At 43.4% G+C, this 10,637-nt stretch overlaps 2 protein-coding genes across 3 annotated transcripts in view; one reads left to right on the top strand and one right to left on the bottom strand.

The window, feature by feature from the left end:
• WDR3 (WD repeat domain 3) overlaps positions 1-2,784 on the bottom strand; it is a 39,547-nt gene extending 36,763 nt beyond the window's left edge. Inside the window, exon 1 of one of the 2 annotated variants that reach the window (XM_010830713.1) lies at positions 2,704-2,784. The gene's annotated coding sequence lies outside the window, so the exon portion shown is untranslated. Of the gene's footprint in view, positions 1-2,473; positions 2,557-2,703 lie in introns of those variants that run through there. The other variant, XM_010830712.1, reaches the window with a different exon arrangement.
• GDAP2 (ganglioside induced differentiation associated protein 2) overlaps positions 2,608-10,637 on the top strand; it is a 66,957-nt gene continuing 58,927 nt past the window's right edge. The window contains exon 1 of the mRNA XM_010830711.1: positions 2,608-2,807. The gene's annotated coding sequence lies outside the window, so the exon portion shown is untranslated. The remainder of the gene's footprint in view (positions 2,808-10,637) is intronic.

The following is a 10,637-nucleotide window of genomic DNA, read 5'->3' on the forward strand; positions in this document are numbered from 1 at the left end:
CCACCCCACCACACATTCTCCTTGTTTGGGCTCGCAATATAAATGTTGCACTCTTCCTCACCACAACCCCATGTCAGGAGATTAGCTTGAGTGCTCACGGGTGAGCGATCAAAGTTTGGTGTGGTAACAACTGCACTAAATCAAATTCACTGGAAACACTTGATTATGGAGGAAACAGACAACAGGGAAAGGAGATAACAAGCTTGTCTACTGTTTGGAAATGTGAAAAGTAGTCCCTGAAACACCTGTGCAACTAAAACCCACAATACTAAACAGTTTTTCGGAGCTGTTTTTTTGTTGGTGGTGGTGGTTCAGTTTGGTTTAATGCTACAGGGTGTCTCTTTCAGAGTACAACCTCTTGTTTTAGTCTACTTTAACAGCGAAGTATTCAATGTTTTTGCTAATATTCCTCTTCAATGATATTTTAATGACCACCCACTGGCTTCATTTTTCTTCTAGGAACCAACATAAAGGCAGTTAAAAATGAAGGAAAGATAATATTAACATGGCAATAATGCTCTTAACCTAGGCCATTTGATCAATTCTTTCCCAATTTGTCTTATTCTCCTGGCCCCAGCCCCTTAACTGTAATTGATTCTTGGTAGTCTCTGGCCAGCCACCACAGTATTTCCCCTGGAGACTTCATATAGCATGCCTAGGCCCAGAGACTCCAGCATCTCTATTTCCAGTTCTGCCCACAGACAAATATTAACTACAGAGCTCTGAGAACTTATCAGACATCTCCATCCAAATACCTTCCAGTGTCACATTTAGTATGTATAAAAACAAACCTAACTTGCTTCCTGAACCCTATTAATTTCTTTTCTGACTCTGCGACACTCAACTCTCCAAGCCATTTAGGTGCAAAACTTTGTAGTAACCTGTGGCTCATTAATAATATTATTTAAGCAACCAATACTTTAAGAGTGCTTACTATCTGGTAACTAATACATAAAATGTATATAGCTGAGTAAACATGCAGATAATTACATATAGTAGTTGAGTTATTTAAGTGGATTAATACATGTAAAGTGAAAGTCACTTAGTTGTGTCTGACTTTTTGTGACCCCCATGGATGATACAGTCCACGGAATTCTCCGCCAGAATACTGGAGTGGGTTGACTTTCCCGTCTCCAGGGGACCTTCCCAAACCAGGGATCGAACCCAGGTCTCCCTCATTGCAGGCGGATTCTTTACCAGCTGAGCCACAAGAGAAGCCGGAGAAAACCAGAGTGGGTAGCCTATCCCTTCTCCAGGGGATTTCCCAACCCAGGAATCAAACCAGGGTCTCCTGCATTGCAGGCAGATTCTTTACCAACTGAGTAAAGGCTATCAGCGAAGCCCTAATACATGTAAAGCACTTTTAAAAGTCCTTCACAGTTACCTTGCACAGTACAATTCTTACCCCATTTTACTGACAAGGAATCTAGCCAGAGAGATGCGAAGTAGCTAGCCCAACATCATTCGGTTCATTTTAAATGCCAAAGCCAGGTTAGAATCCAAATTCCAACAAATTTCTTCTTTTAACCACTAAACTACTTCTCTTTGCCTATGTCCTCTCTTCAGAAACTTGTTTCTCTGAAGTAGGATCCTTTCCCTCTTTCCACTTCTTTCTGTTTCAGCTCTTTATCACTGGGTTCCTGCACTAATTTTCTATGTAGCACTCCCACCTCCATGCTTTTCATTCTTTCCTTTTTAAAAGTCATTAATACTACCCGACTAATCTTTCCAAACATGCTGTTCTACCCCGAAGCCCTTTAAGGGCCAAACCACAGTTCCCAAGAATTCATCCTACCTATTCCTCTTTACATCTCGCATAACCTTGTCTGTCAGGCTAGTTGGTGTCCCTCCTTGTCCTGTTACCCTGCCTTCCTTCACACTGTACTTAGAATAACGTGCATTCTCCCGTCTACCTAAGTGTTTTCCTCTGAGACCCACTTCCTTCGAGGCTAAAGTCTTTGTATTGTATCAATACTTCCACGATCTTTCATACAACTTAGTACTGGTCACTTGTGTCTCACACGCATATATTTCTACTCTTTTGGGGAAAAGTTCACAACTTAACCTTTCTCTATGCTCCTTTCTCCCTGCTTCCTAACCCATAGTACCCTAAAACATGCTTCTATGATGCGCTGCAAGGCTGGACCGCGGTAACAGACCTGTCAGACTTCTAAAAACCAAGTCTTTAGACAGGAGAGGCTGAGGTGGGGTTCCGGACACCCACCACGCTGCCAGAGCATCTTTAAGCGAGCCCTGCAGGTGCCGGTCAACTCGCTCCACATCTCACCGATGAACCTCGGGCGTTCGTCCGCGCCCTCCCCTCATAGAAATTCAGGTGCTCCTCCACCCTCAAGACCGGCCCCAAATCCCCCTGCTTCGTCTGCTGCTAGGACCACGAAGGCCTCTGCCGGGACCAGACAAATCCAAGGAGCCGAGCAGAGGCGTTCCACCGCAGCGCACCTACGGTACCTACCTGGGCCTCCACGCGGCTCGGAGCAGATTAAACCCGCCCACCGAACGCACCCCTTCCGGGTCCGCTCACGGACCCTCTTCCGCCCAACGTTCCCTTTGCCTTCTGGGGGAAATGACGTAAAAGCCGGGCTCCGATGCGTGAGCACCAGCCGGGAGCGGAAGGCGGTGTTTCGCAGCTCACGGCTCCTGCAGCTGGTCATTCCAGCCTCTTGGGACTTTGGCTCGTCTTACCTGCCTAACGCCTGGCAAGGGCTGTCCGGCGATGCAGCTCGGCCACTGTCCACGAGGAACTTAGCCCGTCACGCCTGCCGCCCGGATGGAACCACCGGAATGCTGTGAGAGGCGGGACGGAGGCCGGGAGGAAAGGCGGGGCGGAGCGGGCCGGGGTCGCTGCGGGCGGCGGGAGGCGCGCGGGACTTGGCCCCGGCTGTGGGAGCGGGAGAAGGCTGGTTCTGTCCGTTCTCAGCAAAAAAGAGCCTGGTGCTTCTTTTGCTGCTGTTGCTCGGGTTCCTCTCGCCCGAGGCGCTGTCAGGGACAAGTTACCCACCAGAAGATAAAGGGTAGGCAGAGGCGGGGACGAGGGACTGTGCTGCTGTTGCCCTCGGGGAGACGCGCGCCCTGGGGTGCAGATGAAACTGGGCGGCCGGGTGCCCTGCTGGCTGTAGCCCCAGAGTCGAGTCTGTGTGGTCGCCCGTGTGGACTGGGCGTTCCACGAATCGAAAGCGGCTCGAATCAGGGCTGAGTAGGCACCGAGCCCAGGATGCTGAGTTGTCTGGATCCCCGCAGTCCCTGGAGTGACATTGGTCTGGCTTTCGGTTTCCGCTCCCTGGCCGCAGGAGGGGGAAGTGACCAGCGCTGACTCCTCCTTGTTTGATAATTGAGGCTTTAGGTGCTCTGTTACCAAGTGGGAATTAGTTTTTCTCTCTTGTAGTTCCGTCCGATTTATTCTTGGGCTGCCTAGAAGTGTTCTGCACAGGAATGAGTTCTGATGTTTGTAGCTGTGGAAAATTAGAGTTAACATAGAGCTATATAAAATAAGACTGTCCTTCACTTACTGTACAGGATAGCTTCAGCCAGCCTCGAAACTAGACTTTTACCTATATTATCTGATTTTCTTCAGGCGTCTCTTGAGTTTTTAAGACATGATCACCTAGTCTGCTGTATTCAAGATAATTGCCATAGTAAGGAATGGATATGATCAGGCTGTAAATAGATGTAAAAGTGTAGGTGTTTGAAAGAAGCTTACTGTGGGTTGGATGAATGAGGAGGGAAGTAATTGTAGCAATAGACTATTATTTCAGTAAGTTTGATGAGGAATGGAGCCTTTAGGTGAACATATATGGGAACCTGGGCTTCCCAGGTGGCACTAGTGGTAAAGAACCCGCCTGCCAGTGCAGGAGACTTAAGAGAAGTGGGTTGGATCCCTGGGTGGTGAAGATCCCCTGGAGAAGGAAATGGCAACCCACTCCAGTGTTCTTGCCTGGAGAATCCGCATGGTCAGAGAAGCCTGGTGGGCTCCAGTCCATGGGGTCACAATGAGGCGAACACGACTGAAGCGACCTAGGACGGATGGAGGTATGGTTAATATGTCTTAAGGTGATGTGCATTATATCACATCCATGAAAATGTGTGTATTTATATATATGAAAAATAAATGTGCTTCACTAGTCTAGATTCAGTCTCGATGATACCCTTTGGATTATCTGATTCTAAGAAATCTATTTTACAGTTGTAAATACTAAATAATTTGTCTATAGACATGGAAATGTCTCTTAAATGTTCGATTTTGCCTCATATACTTTGGGTTCAGTATTCTTGATCTATTAATGTGCCTGATTTATGGGCCTCCCTTTATCAGCCATCTGGCAGGTTCCTTTGTGAGTTAAAATATTAAACCATGTTCATTTTTGTATTTGAATGAGTCATGATTTTCTGTCTTAAAAATTAATGTTATTAAATATGGGGAGGACAACCACAAATAGAAAAAATAATTTTAATAAAAGTTGTTTTAAGATCAACTATGAATGAGTGCTAAGATAATGCGTCTTATAAATTCCCAATACTCTACTCTAAGAGCATAAACTTAGTTTTCAAAGTTTCAGAATTGCTCAATGTATTAATATTGTAATTGAAACATAGTAAAGTTCTTTTAATATAAAGTTGGTAGTACGAACTCACCATTGGAGCTTGTGCTTTGGCTGGTTTTGAATGATGGTGTTAGATTTGACCTGGGTCACTGACAGAGCTTAGAAATATTTTTGTTATACTGTATTTATTGTTGACATAATTTGACTGCTTCCATTTGTTCTTTTGTCTAAAAGAGTCATTCTTTCTATTTGCATAGAATGATTCTTAAATATAATAGATTTGGTGTTAGGGTAGGGGTATTGTGCAGAAGTATCTAATGTATCCTGAAATTTAAAATATTGAAATACAAAGACATAAAGAATGGTAAACTTATAATTTATGTAAAAACAGTGAAATAGAGCTGGTAATTAGTGGAGATCAAAAGCACAGACCAGCAACTCTGTACTTTTATACAGGCCTGTCTAATCAATGTAAGCATTTTGAATAACAAGAAGACAGATTTGGAGTTCTTTTCTCTTTTAAATGATATAGTTTTCTCCTTATTCAGGCAAAACATCGGGGTTTTTTTGAGACAGTGATCTAAGATGTTCTGCCTGATTCTGCACTATCTTGAACATTAAAAATTTGATCTCTCTAGACAATCCGGTTATTCTTACAAAGCACTATTTAGAAGACTTCTTAAACTAGAAGATGACAAGGTTTTGAGAAAAAAGACAAGCTACACTGTAATAAGAACTATTTATACTCATTACAAATTTGAATTATAAAAGATACATTGTGAGTTCTCTTTATCCTGTCTAGGCAGGTACAATGGCACCCCACTCCAGCACTCTTGCCTGGAAAATCTCATGGAGGAGCCTGGTGGGCCGCAGTCTATGGGGTCGCTAAGAGTCGGACACGACTGAGCGACTTCACTTTCACTTTTCCCTTTCATGCATTGGAGAAGGAAATGGCAACCCACTCCAGTGTTCTTGCCTGGAGAATCCCAGGGATGGGGAAGCCTTGTGGGCTGCCGTCTATGGGGTCGCACAGAGTCGGACACGAATGAAGCGACTTAGCAGCAGCAAGCAGGTACTGAAGACAACCCTTAAGATAGTATGGCTAAGGAAGTAGGTCTGATTCTGGAATCTTCTGTTTGTTCTAGGTAAACTTTCAGATTCTGGGACATAAAAGTCTTGCTTCAGGAGCCTTTTTACTAAGGTTTTGTGTTTGCTTATGAACCTGTTTAAAATACAGAAATGATCAATTGATTTTCAGTAGAAAGTCCCCCTCTTCTTTAATGCTTTCCAAAATTCTGTATGTGTGTGTGTGCTCAGTAATGTCTGACTCTTTGAGACACTATAGACTGTAGCCCACCAGGCTCCTCTGTCCATGGAATTTTCCAGGCAAGAATACTAGAGTGGGTTGCCATTTCCTACTCCAGGGGATCTTCCTGACCCAGGGATCAAACCTGTGTCTCCTGCACTGGCACATGGATTCTTTACCACTGCGCCAGCTGGGAAGCCCTCTGAAGTTCTGTATACAGCTATAGATTGTTTTAGCCTTTCTCTCCTCTTTCCATCACCTGAGCACTCTGTATTCTTTTATCAGTGGGATTACTAATTGAGTCTGGAAAACCCCTCAGATTTATTTCCAGATCAGTGCTTGTATGAGCTCATGTACTCACAGTTTGGTAAAAGGGTGTTTATCTTTCTCAAAGGGGTCTATGATCCCAAGAATGTTAAGAACCCCTGTTCCTGAAGGATCAGGGATCAGTTTGTCCTGACTAGCTTGGCTTTGCTGCTTCATTTGCTTTATTGCCAAGGTGTGTGTGGTGAGGGAAGGGGGGATTTAAATCTCTTTTTAATGAGAAAAATATGTTTCTGTTTAGAGACGGAACTGAAAAAGAATTCACCCTTTGTTAAATACCATGATACTTTCATATAATGCCATTAAACTTTGCCCTACAGTAAGAGCTCTGAATATTTCTTACTACTTGTTTATATTATACTGACAAGATGTGGTTGGAGATATAGGAGAACCACCAAAGTGTACTATCAAAGAAGATAATAGAGTTTCAAGAAGGGAATAATAAATAGCAGGTGCAGCTAAAATTTAATTAGCTCTTGAACTTGACATTTGGAGAATTATTGTTGACCTTGAAGAAGCAGGTTTAGTGTTGTTACAAAGATGGAAGCAGAACTGCAATGGGTTAAGTACGTGGAGGAAAAGAATTTAGAGCTGTGAAACAGACTACTCTTAAAAAGTTAAATGGGGAAATGTGGAGTTTGTTGGTATTCTGAAGAAATGGGGTTAGAAAAAAAAATTGGAGTAGGAGACTCAGGGGAAGGAGAATCAGATGTTGTGAAGGGAAACTCGATGTTATTACCTTCCCTTAGAGGAGATCTAGTCAGGTGCAGTAAAAGGCTTAAATGAAGGTGATTTGGCAAGCTTAAAAGTGTGAAATACACTGAAAATCCCTTGCAAGTTGAAAAGAGTGAATGAAGATAGAGACATTTTGATTTGTAGAGAAGGTAATTTGAACAATGACTTCTCTTTTCTCAGAGCATCAGGAAAAGAAGGGAGGCAATGTGGTATGATGTAATGGAAATGGCATGGGTTTTATTGTTAACTGGTCTTCCATCTGGATCTCAAGGTACTGCTTACTAGTTCTGTTACCTTGAGCTGGTAATTGAATCTCTGGTTCTTGAGGCCCTCATTGTAAAATAAGAGTTCTTTTGAACTGTGGTGTTGGAGAAGACTCTTGAGAGTCCCTTGGACTGCAAGAAGATCCAACCAATCCATCCTAAAGGAGATCAGTCCTGGGTGTTCATTGGAAGGACTGATGTTGAAGCTGAAACTCCAATACTTTGGCTACCTCATGCGAAGAGTTGACTGATTGGAAAAGACCCTAAAGCTGGGAAGGATTGGGGGCAGGAGGAGAAGGGGACAACAGAGGATGAGATGGCTGGATGGCATCACCGACTCGATGAACATGGGTTTGGGTAGACTCTGGGAACTGGTGATGGATAAGGAGGCCTGGCGTGCTGTGATTCATGGGGTCGCAAAGAGTTGGACACAACTGAGCAACTGAACTGAATACCTACTTTGTGGGATTATTGTAAAGATTAGAAAGCATATTTCTAACAGATCTGGTACCTCATGGCTCATACCTTCCATAGTGGCCTTCTTTTGTTTTAGTGTCTTAGGCTTTTTGGTACCTTTTTGGTACCTTTGGTACCTGCGGGGCTCCCAGATGTCCGCTTTCTGCTGTCTCTAGAACTCTTCTGCTACTTTTGGTCTCAACTCTCACTTTCTGGAAGAGACATTCTCTGCTTCTTCAGCCTAAAGAGCCTCCCCTTCTTTGTTGTAGCAATATGTATTTATTGCTATGATTATAAGTTTGTGCGATTTTTGTGGGGCTGTCTTTTCCACTAGAGACTCAGCACTTAATAGTGCTTGAATGAATGAATGCCTGGGACATAATAGGCAAATAAGCATTTATTACCTCACAGTTTTTATGGGTCAGGAATTCAAAAGTTGATTAGTTTTGTGGCTCTGGCTCAGCATTTCTCATGAGGTTGTGGTCAAGATGTCAGCTGGGGCTGGAGGATGCAAGGTGATTCATTCTTGTGTCTGGCAGTTGGTGGTGGTGGTTGGCAGGAACTCAGTTTCTCCACACAGGGGCCTTTTCATGAGCTGCATGAGTGTGTCCCCAGATCACGAGAGTGTACTTCCCCAGAACAGGCAGTCCAAATGAGCATGGCGGAAGCCACAATATCTTTTATGACCCATACTTGAAAGTCACAAGCTGTCATTTCTGCAATATCCAGTTGGGTACATTGGCCAGCCTCATTCATAAGGAAGAGGTCTACACAGGGGCATTCATATCAGAAAGCAGGTATCATTGAAAGACATCTTGAAGGCTGTCTACCACGGATGCTGTGTGGAGTAGCATAGTCATCCAAGAATGACTCAAACAATTTTCTCTCAGTGTTGATGGAGGGCCCAGCTGACACAAGAAAACATGCATTTGTTTTGACAGCAGAGAGAATACTTTGTGATTTTTCTTTCCCTAGTGGCACAGGAGCAGAATCAGAGAAAACAGATGTTGGGTTGATCTAGGTGTTTTAGGGATTAACGAATCATTACAAGGGCAGACAAATAAGAGTGTATCTTAGTTCAGCAGTTTGTGTCTGGTTTATCTGGTGCTCGTTAGGGAATCTTTGACAGCGTCTTGATCTTTGCTACATGTGAAAGCATCTGTATCTCAACAATGGTGCAGGTGATTTTCATATTGACTGAAAAGGTTATAACACGCAGCATTTATTGTGCCTCGCTTTGTGCCAGGTGGTCTGCTGTGCAATTTTACAGATGATAATCATTTAATCCTCAAAAGAACTGTCATTCTGACTCTTTTAGAAATAAGAAAATTCTGCTTCAGAGTCAATGATCATGAAATTATTAGGTGGTAGGTCTTAGACCCAAACTCAGGCCTGATAACAGAAGTCTGAAGTGTTAGTCAATCATGTCCAACTCTTTGTGACCCCGTGGACTGTAGCCCACCAGGCTCCTCTATCCATGAAATTCTCTAGACAAGAATACTGGAGTGGGTAGCCATTCCCTTGTCCAAGGGATCTTCCCAGCCAGGGATCAAACCCAGGTCTCCCGCATTGCAGGCAGATTATTTACCATCTGAGCCACCAGGGAAGCCCCAGAGCCCAAGCTTTTACCAGCCTACTTCTACCTCAAAGTGCAATTTCATCTGGAAATTTTTACCTTAAAATACTAAATAAACTGGATTCAAATTGTATTATATGTACCTATCATAGAAAAAAAGTAGGAACTACATCAGATTTTGAAAGTTTTTTCTCCCCTTTCTGGTATTTTTCAAGTGTTCTATGAGTGATATGACTGAGTGACTTCACTTTCACGCATTGGAGAAGGAAATGGCAACCCACTCCAGTGTTCTTGCCTGGAGAATCCTGGGGACGGGGGAGCCTGGTGGGCTGCCGTCTATGGGGTCACACAGAGTCGGACACAACTTAGCAACTGAACTGATGAGTGATTATTACTTAGAATTGGAGAAAAAAGTTATTTTAAAGTAAGTGGTTTTGTCCTGTAATTTGATGTTCAAGTTTGCAAAATGAAAGTAAATTTTTAATGGATTTTTTAATATTTTGGTTAAGTTTCAGCATGAGTCAGTCACCAAAAATCTGGATAATGTTGGGAAAGTATGAATTTCTACAGGGTGTCTTTGCGTTGAACTGAAAGCAGTTCAGCCATAGACGGTGAATGTAGCCTTCACATTTACTCTATTCAGTTGTCCAGTTCCAGGCTGAATACTTGTGAACAGATCAACAGGACTTGTGGTTGCCTCTAGTTTCCTCTGGAGTAGGAAATGGCAACCTACTCCAGTATTCCTTCCTGGAAAATTCCATGTACAGAGGAGCCTGGCAGGCTACAGTCCACGGGGCTGCAAAGAGTTGGACATGACTGAACACACACATACAAAAACACACATTCTAGTTTCAAAGGCTGATTGGACAGGACTGAACATCAACTTCTAGATGGAATTTGTTTCTTTATTTCAAAATAACATCAAAGCAGTACTTAAATGAGAATAATCCTCTGATACAAAATTGGGCTTCCCTGGTGGCTCAAATGTAAAGAATCTCCCTGCAATGCGAGAGACCTGGGGTCAGTCCCTGAGTCAGGAAGATGTACTAGAGAAGGGAGTGGCTACCCACTCCAGTATTCTCCAGGGGAATCCCCATGGACAGAGACCCCCTATTGCAGGTTACAGTCCATGGGGTTGCAGAGTCACACACAGCTGAGTGACAAACACTTTCACTACTTTCGTAATCTGCAAGACTTTTCTGAGATTGTTATATAAAGGAACACATTTCCTCCCACACAGTGTTGGTACAGGAATTAGAATATTGTATCAGATCTGTAGTTCATCCCAATTAGTATCCCATGTCTCTGAGCAAGAAACATCAAGAAATTAGGTATAGAGGGGCATGCTTGTTTTCCTTAACTCTTAACGAACATTAGGATCATACAGAAAAACTCCTCAGGAAGTTCACACACCAACT

This window comes from Bison bison, unplaced genomic scaffold (assembly GCF_000754665.1).
Source record: "Bison bison bison isolate TAMUID 2011002044 unplaced genomic scaffold, Bison_UMD1.0 scf7180017864519, whole genome shotgun sequence".
NCBI lineage: Eukaryota > Metazoa > Chordata > Mammalia > Artiodactyla > Bovidae > Bison > Bison bison.